At 41.5% G+C, this 18,512-nt stretch overlaps 1 long non-coding RNA gene across 1 annotated transcript; it reads right to left on the bottom strand.

The window, feature by feature from the left end:
* Window positions 1-7,872: 7,872 nt before the first annotated feature.
* LOC310723339 lies at window positions 7,873-11,207 on the bottom strand. The gene is made up of 2 exons (XR_014532649.1): window positions 9,052-11,207; window positions 7,873-8,826 (listed from the first exon to the last, which is right to left on the bottom strand). It is a non-coding gene; the product is annotated as an uncharacterized lncRNA (long non-coding RNA).
* Window positions 11,208-18,512: the final 7,305 nt, after the last annotated feature.

Here is an 18,512-nt window from a genome sequence, read left to right as displayed (position 1 = left end):
AACTTTTCCCAAAACAGAAGGTGCACAAAGCCAGCTCTATGAAAATCTGCTTTTCATGGGTTGGATATGGTGAAAGATCTCCTGCTATAGAGCTCAAACCCTATTGAAGACCTTTGGGACTAGTGTGAACGTTGACTGCACCACAGGCCTCCTCACCTCACCTCCATCAGTACCTGACTTTACTAACACACAGACTTTTGACTTGAATCTCAAACAAATCTCCACAAAATCCAGTGGAACATCTTCCCAGAAGAGTGGAGGTTATTATAACAGCATATGAGGACTTAATGTGGAATGGGATGTTCAAAAAGAAGCACATATAAATCTTAAGTTCAGGTGCCTACAAACGTTGGTCTATGTAGCGTATAAAGCCGCTTTACAGGGTATCCTCTACTATAATTGGTGCCAGATCATGACCTGCTCCAGTACATCTTAGCGTTTACTGGTACCCATAACTAATAAACTGAATAACCATTGCTCACATTTAAAAATACGCTTGACTCATTTCTTCGATGACCAGTCGTCACGTTTTCATGCGTATGTCTTGAAGAAAGGAACTGCATTTGATAACAAGATGCTAAAAAAAACCCCCAAGGGTGGTGCCGTTGCTTCTTCTGAAAATAGTTTGGAGCAATTCGTGACGTCAGGAGGAAAATGAGGGTCACGTGACTGCATCATTTCATGGTAGTTTCGTGTTGTGTTGTTTAAAGGCCATAATGCACTTTATTTTGTGCAGTACATCATTTCTAGCCGAAGCGTCGATGAACCTCATAAAATGCATTTTTGTGCATTTCTGGGGATTTGAAATGAAGGTGCTTTTTATGCAGATTCTACAGGAAGGAAGACGCGAAAGTTTTTGAAATGGCGACATGTTCTGACACCTGTGAGCAGGCCTCAGAGTGACCAAGTCCGATTGGTTGAAGCTACAGCACCAGTCAACATGGAATTTATTGGCACACACAAGAGAAACACCATCAAATAAAGAGAATAGACTATTGTGAATAATTTAATACATTTATATATATAAAAATATATACCGTAATTTCTGGACTATTAAACACACCCAAATATAAGCCGCACCCACTGAATTTGACAAAGATTTTTATTTTAAACATAAATAAGCCGCACCTGTCTATAAGCCGCACCTGTCTATAAGCCGCACCTGTCTATAAGCCGCACCTGTCTATAAGCCGCAGGTTCCTACACTGAAACTAATGAACTTTACACAGGCTTTAATGAAAGACAGTGTCTGTTACACGGCTTGTATCTAAACAGTAGCCTACCAAGAAAGTCATTGTTCACTGTCTTCCTCCTTCCTTTCACAACTATTTCTCTCGGGAGTTTATCTTTCGGCATCGTCGTGCGTTTAAAAATCACCATCGGTGAAGTTTTTCTCCCGATGCCGTGCAGCTCAGAACACAGGTGAAGTGTGTGTTTTCATGCCCGGTTGTTTTCAGCGTGACGAATGATTCGCATTTCCTGTAGACAGTCCGAGTGAGCGGCAGGTCAAACCTCAGAGGAACATCATCCATATTTATGATGTGGTGCGGCCAGATTCAGTGGGAGCGCATCTGATTTAATATAAAGAGTTTCATTGGTTCACCTGAACCCGTTCGGCAATTTCATTGGTCTAATGTTATTGGGGCTCAGTTTATTGTCATGAAGTTTGTGAAACCGGGAAACACCCAGGAAAAATCCATAAATTAGCCGCTTCATTGTTTAAGCCGCGGGGTTCAAAGCGTGGGAAAAAAGTAGCGGCTTATAGGCCGGAAAATACGGTAAATAGAAATAAAATAAATATTAAATCATGTCAGTAATACTGAGTTTAGGCCTGCAGTGAAGGCCTTGCTGGTCCTTACAGCCCCCACTGCCCATACTCCTATATATATAACACACACACAGTGATTAAAAATGTCATGAACTCAAATCCTGACGATTTCTCCGTCTCTTTTCATCTAACCACAGTACGTAATAAAAGAAAATCTCTCGGGATCTTTACTGGAAGAAATGCTGAGGACAAGATTGGTGATGAGGAGAGAAAAATAAACATGCATGACCAGTGCACAATGAGACGGATTGTCCCAGGCGCAAAATAATCCGTGGGAATGAAAGAAAAACCAGAGAGAAAAACGCTGGAAAGGCAGCGAACAACTCGAGTCTATTTCCCGCTGAACAATAGCAGCCTAACCCAATTAGCCCGGCCCCGCTCCGAGGGCAAACCGCCTGATAATCCTTTTGCGTCAGCTGCTTTTGAGAACTGCTTTTGCCCTGAATCTCAGACATTAGGTAATGCAGCACAACGCTGGCTCTCGCTGAATAGAAAGCGCTTTATTATTGTTATGATTGTTGCACTGCTGTCATCGGCCTGGCTGAGGGGATAAAAGCCTCGCAGAAACTGGATCGGCTCCTTCATGCTCCACATGTAAACGCTGCTCTTTGAAGGGCATTCTGTTTAGTGTAGGGTCGGTGTTCACATTCTAAAATGATACACGTTTTTACGAGGAGTTTCGAAGCAGAGCGCCTTGAATGAATTAGTGCCTGTTTGCCTTGGAGTCTTCTGATTAATACAGCTAAGGGTTAAATGTCTATCATGAGGGTACCGTGAACAGCACCGTGTACTTGAACTCACAACCTTCTTCTTACAGGTCCTCGTATCCACGGAGCTGCCACATCGTATTAAGGATGGTAAGATTCAATGATTCGCATTGGTGCACAAAGCATAGTTTTTTTTCCTTTACATATTTGCGTCAGTAAACAACGATTTATTTCTATACAATCAGTAGTAGATACGCATTTTCTCAGCACCGCTGCTGCTACGTGAATATGACGTATCGCAACACTACGGAGGCCGAGGCATGTCCTGAGCGTCATATAGAATACAGATTAACATGGCAGAGGTAGAGCTGTAACTTCCTGCAGACACAACACGAAAAAAACGTCCGGGTTTATTTTTTTTTCTCTTTACTTATTTTTTCCATTAGTCTAACGCAAAGTCAGAGGTCCCTGGTGGTCTAGTGGTTAGGCTGCAGCGCTCTCTCCGCTGCGGCCCGAGTTCGATTCCCGGTCAGGGAACCAACCCCAGACACTCTCAGTGCCGGTTCCAAGCCCGGATAAATGGGGAGGGTTGTGTTAGGAAGGGCATCCAGCCTAAAAACATGTGCCAAATCAAACATGTGGATGATAAGCTGTGGCGCCCCCTAATGGAAGAAGCCGAAAGAAAGTTTTAGTCCAATGCAAAGTCCATGCCTTTGAAGTCAAAAGGCACTTTGCTGTCTGTCTTAACAAAGAAATAAAAGGAACTGTCTACACCATGTTGAATTGCAGAGCATCGTATTGTGTTGAATCAAAATCTTATTTAAGCCTCTTCTGCATTGAGAAACAGCTCTGAGACTCTTCCTGTGTTAATAAGTTTAATAGTTGTATAATAATACAATAATTGTATTGTTGTATCTGTGTCGATTTGACATATATATATATATATATATATATATATATGTATGTGTGTGCGTGTGTGTGTGTGCGCGTGTGATCCAGCTTTCCAGCTTTGGGTTTTATGAGATGCTCAAATAAGCAGATGCTCATATAAAACATGGGCATTAGTGGATTTCCTGAAAATAATAATTTTAGGGGTGCCAATATAATTGGTATTTTTTTAATGTAGAGGTGCAAAAACTCTGCCACTGCCATTCTGAACTGAAGGCAAAGACATTGGTAAACCTTTCTGTAATTCTGTAGTGTATTCTCTCTCTCTCTCTCTCTCTCTCTCTCTCTCTCTCTCTCTCTCTCTCTCTCTCTCTCTCTCTCTCTTTTTTTTCTTTCTTTCTTACCCCCCCCCCTCCCTATTTCTCTCCAGCTGTATCTTTCTGACTCCATTCTTTCATCCTCTATTCCACTCGTTCATAACCTCACCTTTTCTTTTTTCGTTCTCTCTGCATGAATGCCTCTCATTCTCTTTCAATCCCTTTCTCTCTCCCTCTCCCTTTTTTTCTCACTCCCTCTCTCATCCCCTTTCTCTCTCTCTTTCTCTGTGGTGACTCCAATTTCAAAATGAAGCTACAGACTCAGGGAAGGAAGAGTTGAGGAGAGAAAGAGAAAAGGGGATGAGGAGAAAAAAAGAGGAGGAAATAAAGAGAGGAAACGAGCACATAAAGACAGCAGAGGAGGACACAAAGAATGGAGGAAGAGGAGAGAAAGAGAAAAAAATAGAGAGAGGAGAGAAGGTGTGAGATAAAAAGAGGAGGGTGAGAGTGACGGAGGAGGGGAAGAGAAAGGGAGAGAGATTGATGGAGGTTGAAAGAGTGTAATAGAGGGAGAGAGAGAGTGATAGACAGAGTGCAAGTGAGTGATAGAGGAAGAGAGAGAAGTGCTGAATTAGAGTAATAGTAGTAAAGTCTGGTAGTGATGTAGGTGAAGTGAGGAGGTCTGGGGTGCAGTCAGTGTGCAATAGGGTTGAAGCTCTATAGCAGGAGATCCTCCACACAGGGACAGGCATTATCCTGCATCCAGCACCTCTTCACCACCACCGAGCCCCTGTCTGACCTCTTTCTTGAACCTCACACTACACTCTTCCTCCTTCCTGACCTTGTCTGACCTTGTCTGACCTGTCTAGCTACACTGTCCCCTGCCAACACCTTACAGTCTCCAATCTCCTTCAGGTTGCATTTCCTACATAGAACATAGAACCTCCACTCCGCTCCTCCTTCTTCCTAAAATAAGTGTTCACCACTGCCATTTCCATCCTTTTAGCAAAATCTAACACCATCTGCCCTTCCACATTCCACTCCTCAAGGCCATACCTACCATCAACTCCTCATCACCTCTGTTCCCTTCACCAATATTGCCATTGCAATCTGCACCAATCTTTCTTTCCTAGGTACACTTTCCCCTACTTCATCTAACTCACTCCAGAATTTTTCTTTCTCCTCCATCCCACAGCCCACTTGTGGAGCATAGGCACTGATGACATTTATCATCACCCCTTCAACTTCCAGCTGAGCGATCATCACCCTACCAAAAACTCTCTTCACCTCCACTACACTCTTACTGTACTCTTCCTTCAGAATCACCCCTACACCATTTCTCTTTCCATCCCCACCATGATAGAACAGTTTAAACACCTCCAATGTTCCTGGTCTTACTCCCTTTCCACACACAACATATCTACCTTTCTCCTCTCCATCATATCAGCTCCCTCTCCCCCTTTACCCGTCATAGTACCAACATTTAAAGTACCAACCCGAACCTCCACTCTCCTTTCCCTGCCATTTTTGTAGACATCTTCCTCCTCTCCTTCTAATGATACCTGTGGCGGTCGTTGGTAACCCGGGCCTCGACCGATCCGGTATGAAATTCAGGTTTGTGATGCACATATTTGATTTGGCACATGTTTTGCACTGGATGCCCTTCCTAACACAACCCTCCCCATTTATCCAGGCTTGGGACCGGCACTAAGAGTGCACTGGCTTGTGGAACACTAATGGCTGGGTTTTTGGAATTAGACTGTAACATAACAAAATGTGTAAAAGTGATGCACTGTGAATACTTTCCTGGTGCACTGTAGCTAAAAAACTAGCCGCTAGCTTAGCCTGCTCTAACTGTTTAGCACTTTATCTACATGTAAAAACGAACACATGAACAAGCAGTGTTGAATATAAACTCCTAGTTGACTAGTGTTGGAGCAATGAGACTACACTACCCATTATCCCTTGCATGTCACATTACTTTGTCAATGATAAGTTATTTCCTTTCAGATTTTGATTAGCAAACCTCACAGATTGTCACTCATGTCTGTTGTTCTCATTGTCCATGCTTGTAAATACCATGTGTGTGTGTGTGTGTGTGTGTGTGTGTGTGTGTGTGTGTTCGAAAGAGAGACAGAAATCTAGTCATTTACTCAATATTTCACTCTATATATATATATATATATATATATATATATATATATATATATATATATATATATATATATATATATATATATATATATATATATATAATTACCAATCCAATTAAACTCACAGCTAGCCTTTGGTGTTTGACGTTAGTAGCATAGTGCAGTGTTGGTGATGGTGTGTGAGGAGTCTGTGAAATAATGATGTAATTAATTAATTTCTGGCAACATGGTCAGAACGAATGACGCACTACGTGACACATGTATGCGAGAAAGGCTGGACTTTCGCCAGCCCTGAACGTGTGTGTGTGTGTGTGTGTGTGTGTGTGTGTATGTGTGTGTGTTTGTGTGTGTGTGTAGCAGCATGAGTCTGGAAGGAAAAGTGATGACCGTGGCGACTGTGAAAGAGTCAGCGTTAAATCGAGGCTCAGCTCCCTCTGTGTGTCTCCTTATCAGCGTTTCAGCTCTGTCAGGATGCTAGTTGCGCAGCACAGCACTAGCCTGGCTAATGATTTAACGCAAAGCTGTAAGGTGCTACACTGACTAATGAAGGTCTGTGGCACACCACTATGATGGGAAATGTCTGAAGGGCCTGCGCTGAGTCAAAAACCCAGTAATATAATTTGGTATCACCATCAGATTCTAGAATTGTATTCCACCTGTATTCCCAGTTACCATCCATTTTGTTACTGTACAGCCTGTTACTGCCCTCAATGTTACTGTCTTCCCAGTTACCATCTATCCTGTTACAGTTTTTTTTGGTACTGTTTTCCCTGTTAATGTCCTCCCAGTTACAGTCAAGTCAAGTCAAGTCAAGTTTATTTGTATAGCGCTTTTCACAACAGACATTGTCTCAAAGCAGCTTTACAGAAAACAACAGTGAAGGTGAATGGTGTGCGTTTGTCCCTGATGAGCAGCCGTGGCGACAGTGGCAAGGAAAAACTCCCTTAGATGATATGAGGAAGAAACCTTGAGAGGAACCAGACTCAAAGGGGAACCCATCCTCATATGGGTGACATCAAAAGTTTGGTCATAAATCTTTCAACAATACAGAACAATTTGTGATCATCATAGATCCAGCATCAGCTTCTCCATGCCAGGGCCTTTAAACACTCGGCATCTACTTCTCCATGATCATCCATAGGTCCATAATCTTCACGAGGTGGGACGTGACTGGAGCTGGCCAAACCTCAGGATGCCTCGGGATGGGGAGAGAAAGAGAAGCAGTGGAGAGGAATTAGCGTAGCTGCTGTTCATGATATTAACAGCACAAGTCGATAATGTGCATGTGATCAGATGTTCTGGAGCACAAGGTTGTGATGTGATGTGTGTGATGTGTGTTATGTGTAGGCTTTGCTAAAAAGATATGTTTTTAATCTACACTTAAACTGGGAGAGTGTATCTGAACCCCGAACACTGTCAGGAAGACTATTCCAGAGTTTAGGAGCTAAATGTGAAAATGCTCTACCGCCTTTAGTGGACTTTGCTATTCTAGGAACTACTAGAAGCCCAGAGTTTTGAGATCTCAGGGAGCGTGACGGATTGTAGCATGTTAAGAGACTGGATAGATACATGGGAGCCAAACCATTTAGTGCTTTATAAGTGAGTAGCAGTAGTTTGTAGTCTATTCGAAACTTAATAGGAAGCCAATGTAGGGACGATAAGATTGGGGTTATATGATCGTATTTTCTTGACCTAGTAAGAACTCTTGCTGCGGCATTCTGAACTAACTGAAGCTTGTTTATTAATGATGCAGGACATCCACCTAGTAATGCATTACAGTAGTCTATTCTAGAGGTCATAAACGCATGGACGAGCTTCTCTGCATCAGATATAGATAACATATTTCTTAGCTTAGAAAAAAGGCTGTTTTTGTAACTTGATTGATGTGATTTTTAAAAGATAAGTTGCTGTCTAAAATAACTCCCAGGTCTTTTACCGTTGAACTAGTAGTTACAGAGAACTAGTAGTTACAGATTACAGTTACAGTCCTCCCTGTTACTGTCCAACCTGTTACTATCCTTCCTGTTATCTTCCATCCTGTTACTGTCCTCTCTGTTACTGTTACTGTCCACCCTGTTACTGTCCTCCTAGTTACCATCCATCCTGTTACTGTCCAATCTGTTAGATGTGACTACAGGCCTCCACCTCAGGTACCAAAAGAGGCAAGTGCTCCGAATCCAACCATCAGCGGGGTGCCAACGAGGAGGCATGACGTCCTTACAAGACATGGCTCGAGCTCAATTGGAGTGGTGGCTTCTCACTATCTTCAAGCCCGGCAAGGCTTATAAAAGGCAGCTGGAAGGACAGTGAGTTGGAGAACCTTGGGCTCCCGACTAACCGTGGCTCTCTCCCTGCTTTCTTTCACTACAGGCTAAAGATGGCAGATGCAGAGGCAGAGGAATTCCTGCCGGAACAGCGCAACGCCTTATAAGTGAGTAATGACTCATCGGCCACGCGGCAGGAAGACCCTGACCCTTACGAGCCGATGGTGACTGGGGCAGAGTCAGTCTGCCTGTTGGGACCTGAGGCATCGGAGCATGGTGAACGCCCTGCTCCTTCTCCCGCTCCAGCCACTCCTCACACCCTTTCCCGGGCACCAGAACACTATTCCCCTTCCCTCCCAGCAGGGAGTCGCCACATGCTGTTCTCCCTGATACTATTAATCCTGTAACTGTCCTCCCAGTTCGGGTAATCCTGTTACTGCCCAACCTGTTGCTGTCCTCCCAGTTGCTATATATTCTGTTAATGTCATCCCTGATGCTATTAATCCTGCTATTTTCTGCCCTGTTGATAACCACCCTATGACTAACCACCCAGTTACTTTCCATTCTGGTACTGTTCCTCCTGTTAATATTAATCCTGTTACTGCCCTCCCTGTTGCTAACCACCAAATTACTGTCCTCCCTGTTACTCTCCACCCGATGACTTTCCACCTTGTGACTGTCCTCCCTGTTACTCTCCACCCGATGACTTTCCACCTTGTGACTGTCCTCCCTGTTACTCTCCACCCGATGACTTTCCACCTTGTGACTGTCCTCCCTGTTACTCTCCACCCGATGACTTTCCACCTTGTGACTGTCCTCCCTGTTACTCTCCACCCAATGACTTTCCACCTTGTGACTGTCCTCCCTGTTACTCTCCACCCGATGACTTTCCACCTTGTGACTGTCCTCCCTGTTACTGTCCTCCATGTTATGTTCCTTACTGTTAAAGTTCACTCTGTTAATATCCATCCTGTTACAACACACTTTGTTACTGTCTTTTCTGCTACTTCCCTCCCTGTTGCAGTCTTGTCAGGCTTCTGCATCCCAACTCATGTTCTTCTCACATCTGTCACTGTAACTTTTAACTACCACATACAGGATAAATTTTTTATAAGTTAATTATGGCTTTGAGTGTTTAAACCTAATAGAATCGAAATCTTTTGTACTTCCAAACTCATTTGAGATGAAAGTATAAATTCTGTAATTAATTCATTAGATAAAAGTAAATGGAAATTGAACTTTTTTCAGAGAAGATCTGCATAGTGTATGGGTTCCACAAAGCCTTCGGGAAAATGTAAAGGAACAGGAACTACTTCTGCTGCGTTGAACAGCTTCACTCGTCTGTGACTTTTCACAACACCTTTTATATTTCTCAGCTGCCCTCAGGCTTTCACTGTAAGCAGGAGCAGCAGATACTTGAGTTATTGTACTTTAGAAAAGTTCTTCTTTACTGCAGTAATAATGAAAATCGACACTTAAATAATTCCCCAAAGCAAACCAACCTTTCTGTATTTTCGATTCACCCTTCAGAGTTTTCTTTCTTTTCTTTCCTCTTTGCTTACCTCAGCAAAATCTCCTGCATGTACAACATGGACAAAAGATTGCTTTTAATATTGTAGTCCACATTCATCTCTATTTGTTGTTATAATGAATTACACTCTTCTGGAAAGATGTTCCACTAGATATTGTGAAGATTCTTTCAGCCACAAGGGTGTTAGTAAAGTCAGTTACTGAAGTAAGTGGGAGTGGTAGCTCAGTGGTTAAGGTCCTGGGTTACTGTTTGGAAGGATGGGGGTTCAGGCCTGGGGTGCAGTCAGTGTTCACATTTATCCCAAATGTGTTCAAAAGGGTTTAGAGCTCTATAACAGAAGATATGTCAGGTGTCCTAATACTTTCTCATATTGTGAAACATTTGCTGGTAAATCTAAAGACACACATTTTTAAGTTACATTTTTGGTAGATTAGCTAGTAACTTTTACAGTATTTGGTAGCGGCATTTAGCCAGAGAAACTATTACCTCATTTTTTTTTTTTTTTTACAATGGAGCAGTTCACAGTTAAGGGCCTTGCATAGTCACTTTGGTGGTGCCATGATCTGAACTTCTGAACCAAAGCACAACACACTAACCACCTTACTTCCCTTTAGCTCTTTAGATGTACTGATGTATCGAATTTCCAAAATGCAAATTTTCGCCTCTGCTATTAGCATGCTTTTTTTTTTTTTTTTTTTTTGGTGGCCTTTGATGATTTGATTTGTGTTCCTTTATCTCTGCCTGCTTGATGTTATCCTCTGAATTTGGCTTGGTTTTTTGACCTTGTCTGACCTTGCTTCGTGTTTGGGATTCGAGCCAGATCTGGCTTCAAAAACCTGCATCGGCATCTGTCGCCCCGTGCATATTAATGGATTCTTGTTGATCTTGATAGACAGTTGTACATCTGCAGCAGCTAAATAATTCTAAGAGGCATTAGAATAATATTACAAATATGTGAAAAACTAAAAACTTAAAAACACAAACATGACAGAAGAATTTCCCTCAGATGCTAGTTCTTGTGGTCAATTCTCCCGGCGGATGATAAATGCGGGATTCCCAAAAAAACACTGAGACAGGAAGCTGAAAAGAGGAAGGACAGATGACGGTGGTGAGGGGGACACATACCGCCCATGATGAAACGTTTTCTAAACACACACACACACACACACACACACACACACACACACACTGCACTGTGTCCCCAGTGTGTTCGGGCTTTTTTTCTGCTGCCGCACAGTTACATCACTTCATTCCTTTCTCCTGACCTGCTAACCGTAAGTGCAGCTGTGTGTGTGTGTGTGTGTGTGTGTGTGTTTGTGGGTGTGTTTGTGTGGGTGTCTGTGTTCAGGCCAGTAAGAAATCAGGCCAGCCAGGAGACAAATCAATAACAATTAAAGCTCCAACAACACACTCAACCGCCGGTTTAGTTGAATCCCGAAGGAAACAGCGATGCAGGTAGTGATGTTGCTGCAGATCATCTGTAGAGAATCACTTAATGGTACCACGTAAAAAAAAAAAACAAGAGGGTTTTTATGAGGCGTGATGATAACGTGTAAATGGGAGAACTAAAATGTCTGGATTTGGATATTAGATAAATCTCCATCTTTTGCTAAATCAAAACATGTTCCATGATGAAGAGTGATTCCCTGAAGATAAGGAGAACGCACCTTTTTATAGATTCTATAAATATTCAAAAGAACGCAGAGAAAAACAAAGCAGTGGTGATGAGGAGTCTGGAAATATTTAGAGAAGGAACTGTTACATGACAAACTGACTTTTATTCAAGCAGATGTTGTGAAGGAGAGAATTTAAAACAAATGTGATCAGTGATTACTGAATAGGATAAGTGGTGATTAGTGATTGGGAACAGTAGTGATCAGTAAATTGTGCATGGGAACAGTGGTGATTTTTTGATTGGAAACAGTGGTGTTTAGTAATTGGGAACAGTGGTGTTTAGTGATTGGGAACAGTGGCGATTAGTGACTGGGAACAGTGGCGATTAGTGATTGGGAACAGTGGTGTTAGTGATTGGGAACAGTGGTGTTAGTGATTGGGAACAGTGGTGTTTAGTGATTGGGAACAGTGGTGTTTAGTGATTGGGAACAGTGGTGATTAGTGATTGGGAACAGTGGTGTTTAGTGATTGGGAACAGTGGTGTTTAGTAATTGGGAACAGTGGCGATTAGTGATTGGGAACAGTGGCGATTAGTGATTGGGAACAGTGGTGATTAGTGATTGGGAACAGTGGTGTTAGTGATTGGGAACAGTGGTGTTAGTGATTGGGAACAGTGGTGTTTAGTGATTGGGAACAGTGGTGTTTAGTGATTGGGAACAGTGGTGTTTAGTAATTGGGAACAGTGGTGATTAGTGATTGGGAACAGTGGTGTTTAGTAATTGGGAACAGTGGTGTTTAGTAATTGGAAACAGTGGTGATTAGTGTTTGGGAAAAGTGGTGTTTAGTAAATGGGAACAGTGCGGTTTAGTGATTGGGAACAGTGGTGTTTAGTGATGTGGAATGGCCATAAATATTTATTGGTTATTGAGTACAGTAGTGATTAGTGACTGGTGCTGGGAACAATGGGACAGTAGTGCTTAGTGTTTGGTTTTGGGGAACAGCAATGGAAAGTGATTGGTGGTTGAGAACATCAGTGTTCAGTAATTGTAATTTTGTATTTCTTTAGTAGTGATCAGTAATTGATTTTGGAGAACAGGAAAGATCAGTGATTGGGGAGAGCAATAATAAGTAATTGTTTTTTGTGAACAGTAGTGATTAGTGAAGGCTAAAGATTCATGAAGCCGCTGAGCCCCAAGAACTTTGAGGATTGTTTCAGACTGTAATTGATACGCCTCTGTATAAGAGGAATTTAAAAAATATGACACGGACACGATGCAGCTTCAGTCACGTCCAATGTTATAATGTAGTTACCATGAACAGCATAAAACATTTACACAGTATCACACTTACACATGTTATTTTCCCTTTGCATGACAATATGTCTCTATGAGAAACTTCACGATTAGGAAAAAGATCAGCTGGTAAATTATAACTCTATCTTACTAAAATACCTGAGTTAACCTTCAACATGAGTTACCAAAAACATATCAAAATGTGTTCACAGCAACTGTTTTTAAACATTCATAAAACAGTAGATATCAAAATGTATTCACAGCATCTTAAAACAGTATTGGCAAATAACACTGAAACAGTACATTTAATAAAAGATTATTTAAACAAAATAGACTAAACTTTACTCTGTAGTGTTTAGAACAATAAACAGCACAATAGATATTCTTTAATTCTTTTTATAGTTATTATTAATTCAGAATACACTTAACATTTTACCCTCAGTAATAGCATTGTGCTTACACATATAAACTATCTTGCCTCTTCACATTAAACACTCTTTAAACACAATTTTCTTAAACTTGAACAATAACACGTTTACCTCATCCCTATGGTATAAAACGTATACACACACAGAGAAAATGGTGGCTGCGATGTTAGCCTAGCTCAACGTGCTCCACCATGTGCTACACAGCTAGCACGCAGGCTACACTGGCCAACACTTCACACTAGTCTGCTAAATGCACTTACATGAATACAATCATTAGTATTTACTCCCCGCATGTTCCTTACAGAATTAAACACATATATAACTTGTTCACACATTATACAACCCTCGTTCTTACCTGTATAAGAGGAATTTAGAAAATATGACACGGACACAATGCAGCTTCAGTCACGTCCAATGTTATAATGGACGAACTTCAGCTGCATGCTCCGCACACAGGCTGAACGGGGCATTAGCAATCGATCACGAACAGATCATTAAACTTACAGCAAAAGAAAGTGAAATGTAAACAAGCAAACACTGCATATTGTAATGTAAATAAAACAGCATTTTAAACACAGATTATCTTTTGACTTATATCAAACCATTCAGTGTATCAGTATTACATCATTTTCTTTTACATCCTTACATAATTAATATAAACACTCTACTACAATGGCTCAATGGTTCAACAATGGGACTGTAATGAATAGCAATTCAATGCCACCCAGATCAGGATATGTTCCCTTTTGAGTCTGGTTCCACTGCAGGTTTTTTCCTCATACCATCTCAGGGAGTTTTTCTTTACCACAGTCTCCACTGGCTCACTCATTATGAATAAACAATTATAAGGACTAACCTTATATGCAGGTAGAAGAAAGGTACACATTCTTTTATATAACCGTATTACTGCTTTATCTGTGTAAAGCTGCTATGAGACAATGTCCATTGTAAAAACCGTTATAGAAATACAATTGTATTGAATTATATCGATTGGGAACAGTAGTGAGTGAATGGTTTTAGGAAACACTGGGGGGCCAGTAATGATTAAGGATTGGTTGTTGAAAACAGTAGTGATCAATGCTTGGGAACAGTAGTGATCAGTGCTTGGGAAAAGTAGGTGATTGGTTGTTGGGAATACTAGTGATCAGTGATTGGGAACAGTGATTGGTTGTTGGGAAAAGTAGTGATCAGTGATTGCAACTGTAGTGATTGGTTGTTGGGAATAATAGTGATTAGTGATTCGGATCAGTGATTGGTTGTTGGGAATAGTAGTGATCAGTGCTTGGGAACTGTAGTGATTGGTTGTTGGGAATAGTAGTGATCAGTGCTTGGGAACTGTAGTGATTGGTTGTTGGGAATAGTAGTGATCAGTGATTGGGAACAGTGATTGGTTGTTGGGAAAAGTAGTGATCAGTGATTGGAACTGTAGTGATTGGTTGTTGGGAATAATAGTGATCAGTGATTCAGATCAGTGATTGGTTGTTGGGAATAGTAGTGATCAGTGCTTGGGAACTGTAGTGATTGGTTGTTGGGAATAGTAGTGATCAGTGATTGAATAGTGATCAGTGATTAATGTTTGACCTTGCACACTGAAGGTGACTTTTATACACAGCAGCTGTAATGTGGGCTTGGGCGCTGGACCTTAACATTGCTACTCTGTTGTATAAAGAAACCTTCTGAACCATTATTGCTGTGTGGCAGGATGCATTATCCTGCTAAAAGATGCCACAGCTATCATGGAATACCGTATTCATGAAAGGATGTACATGGTCTGCAACAATGCTTAGGTAGGTGGTACGTTTAAAAGTAACATCCACATGGACAGCAGACCCAAGTTTTCCCAGCAGAACATTGCCCAAAGCATCAGAGCTTGCCTTTTCCCATAGTGCATCCTGGTGCCATGACCCTGTCGCTGGTTCACCACTGTTCCTTCCTTAGACATTGGATTACTGAATCTTGCCATCACAATTTGTCAAATGTACTCAAATCCTGTGGTTTGGCCATTTTTCCTGCTTCTATCAACATTGAGTAAAAATGTTCACTTGCTGCCTAATAAATAAATCCACCTACTAACAGGTGCCATGATGAAGAGATCATCAGTGTTCTTCACTTCACCATTCAGTGGTCATAACGTTATGAACGATCGATGTATTTATTCTATACTTCACACTATTAAAACTGTTTTGAAGACACACACACACACACACACACACACAGACACACACACACACACACACACACACACACACACACACACACACACACACACACACACACACACACAAACACACAAAAACATGACCACATTGATTCGATTAACATTAAGCTCAATTCCAAATCCCTTGACACAGGGTCAAAGCTCTGATGTGTGTAATGCAGCAGTGGATAAACTGTATTAATACTGTAAAATACCAGGCCACATACTGTAATACATTCATATACTGTACATACACTTATGTTTCAAAAATCAGACTCACCTCTATACTTCTGCTTTTTGCCTGAATGGAGCGTTAAGGTACGTTAATGCTGGTTCTCTCTGCTGGTTGCACTGGGAACTGCATGTGTTTTTTGTTTTTGAGCTGTAGATGTTTTGAATGGATTTCCCTCATGTGTTAATCAGAAAATTTCCAGTATTTCTGCTCAGAAACAATAAGCACAATAAGCAGATCTATATGGACATCCACCGTGCATGTTCTCAATGTGGGAATTCGGCATTGACTAAGCGTTCTGTTGCTCATTTCCCTGTTTATTCCACCTTACCAGCACATTGAAGCATTAAGCCTGCTTTATATTTACACGTGCCTCTGTCTGTGTGTGTGTGTGTGTGTGTGTGTGTGTGTGTGTGTGTGTGTGTGTGTGTGTGTCTGTGTGTGCTGTTGATTATAAAATTCTCAGCTGATGTTGTTGTGATTGTTGTGATCCGAGTCTCAAAAAAAGAATATCTAATAATCCATGTCCTGTCTTTCTCTTACTCTCTATATCAAGGTACACATGATTCTAAAGGAGTTACCAGTGATCATGTCTGCTCTCTGGACCTTCCTGATCCTTCCTGATGCTTTACCTCTGGATGGAGTTCTCTTCAGATGGAGACCACTCTGTACTCTCGCTGAGGAAGTTGTCCACACGAACGGTCTAACGATTCTTCTTCTTCTTTTTTCTGGTGCTCCCATTAGGGGTCTCCACAGCAGATCCGGATCTGTCTCCATACCCTCTAATAAACTCATTTCTAATCCTGTCCATAGTCATCACTCCAAACAAACATCTTAACATCTTCAGCTCTGCTACCTCCAGCTCCACCTCCTGTGTTTTATTCAATGCCACTGTCTCTAATCCATACAACATCTCAGGTCTCACCACAGTCCTATAAACTTTCCTTTTCACTCGCACAAATACTCTTCTATCACAAATCACTCCTGCTATCACTCTTCTCCACCCACTCCACCCTGCCTGCACTCTTTTCTTCACTTCTCTAACACTTTACATTACTCTACACTGTTGACCCTGAACTCCTCCACCTTCTCCACCTGTTCTCCCTGCAATCGCACCACTCCACTGCCCTCCCTCTTATTTACACACATGTACTCTGTCTTACTCCTACTGAATTTCATTCCCCTTCTCTCCAGCGCATACCTTCACCTCTCCAGGCTCTTCTCCACCTGCTCACTACTCTCACCGCAAATCACAATATCATCCGTAAACACCATAGTCAATGGAGACTCCTGTCTGACTTCGTCCATCAACCTGTCCATCACCACTGTAAATGGGAAAGGTCTCAGAGTCGATCCTTGATGAAGTTCCTCCTCCACCTTGAACCAGTCTATCGTTCCTATTGCACACTTCACTGCTGTCACACTGTCCTCATAAATGTCCTGCACCATCCTCACATACTTTTCTGCCACACCCGACTTCCTCATACAATAGCACAACTCCTCTCTCCACCCTGCCGTACGCTTTCTCTAAATCCAAGGCTGCAATTGCCATGAACACAATTTCAATTTAAGCATCTATTAGTGAACAGCTGATAATCGTAACAATGATGGAAGTATAATAAATAGACATTCAATGATGAGGATGAGATTCCTTTTTGAGTCTAGTTAATCTCAAGGTTTCTTCCTCATACCATCTCAGGAGCTTTTCCTTGCCACTGTCAGCACTGTCCTGCATATATGTAATTTATTTATTGCTGTAAAACTGCTTTGGGAAAATGTCCATTATTAAAAGTGCTAGACAAATTCAACTGAATAAAAAAAATGATCTATGACCTTACATTTAACTAATCTACAGGCTCTAGAGGATTAGTATTGAAATAAAATGTTCTGCTTATTGATTAAGTTGATATTAAACCACAAGGTTCCTGATCAAGTCAAGTTTATTTCTATAGCGTTTTTTTCACAACAGACATTGTTTCAAAGCAGCTTTACAGAATTTAATAGTGAAGGTGAATGATGTGTATTCATCCCTGATAAGCAGCCATGGCGACTGTGACGAGGAAAAACTCCCTTAGATGTTATGAGGAAGAAACCTTGAGAGGAACCAGACTCAAAAGAGGAACCCATCCTCATTTGGGTGATATGAAGAGTGTGATTATAGTTTTTAAACAATACAGAACACTGGAGAGTGAGAACTAACATGAGCACTGGAGTGTGTGATTATATGTAATCAGTCTTTACAGTCATTATGGTTATAAAACTAGGAGCTACTGAGCAACTCATAAAATAGCTCAACATTTGTGATCATCACAGATCCAACACCAGCTTCTCCATGTCAGAGCCTTTAAACACTCCAGGAGGTCCAATGTCAAAACTCCACACATGTAGTGGGATCCAATTGGCACTGGTACGTCTCTAGATGGTTCGGGATGTTTGCGAGTTCGGCATCTACTTCTTTAAAGGTCCACAATCTTCATGAGGTGGGACGTGACTGGAGCTGGAGCAACCTCAGGATGCCTCGGGATGGGGAGAGAAAGAGAAGCAGTGGAGAGGAATTAGCGTAGCTGCTGTTTATGATATTAATAAGCATATGTTGATTTCACAGCCAGAAGTCATGGCCATGTTTTATAGCCTCAACACTGAATAGAAAATCTCTTTACTGAGATTAAATGAGCACCTCATTCCCTCTTATTCCCTGAGTATTTCATGCAGTTCAATAAACATTTGTATTCAGTTCATAAAGTAAGTACATCAACTCATTGTCAGTAATGTTGGTAATTTCATGCTATGCTTTGTACTTTAAATGAAAAATACACAGATCAGACTTCCGAGTTAAGTGGAAGGAATTGTTTATGGAAATGTCTGGGGGTGAAGCTAAATTCGGGGTGAGAACAAAAAGCCTGAAATGAAGAGAGAGCAGTGATGGAAACTTTCCAGTGTTTTTGGTTAACGTGCAAAATACCGGCCTCTAGTGGCAAAAAGATATACATACTGCAGATACATAAGTGGGCTTTTGCTCATCAGTCAATTACTGATCATCATCTAATCACTACACTACTCT

This window comes from Silurus aristotelis (genome assembly GCF_946808225.1).
Source record: "Silurus aristotelis genome assembly, chromosome: 3".
In the NCBI taxonomy this organism is placed as follows: Eukaryota; Metazoa; Chordata; class Actinopteri; order Siluriformes; family Siluridae; genus Silurus; species Silurus aristotelis.
This window is presented reverse-complemented; position numbering and strand designations above follow the sequence as displayed.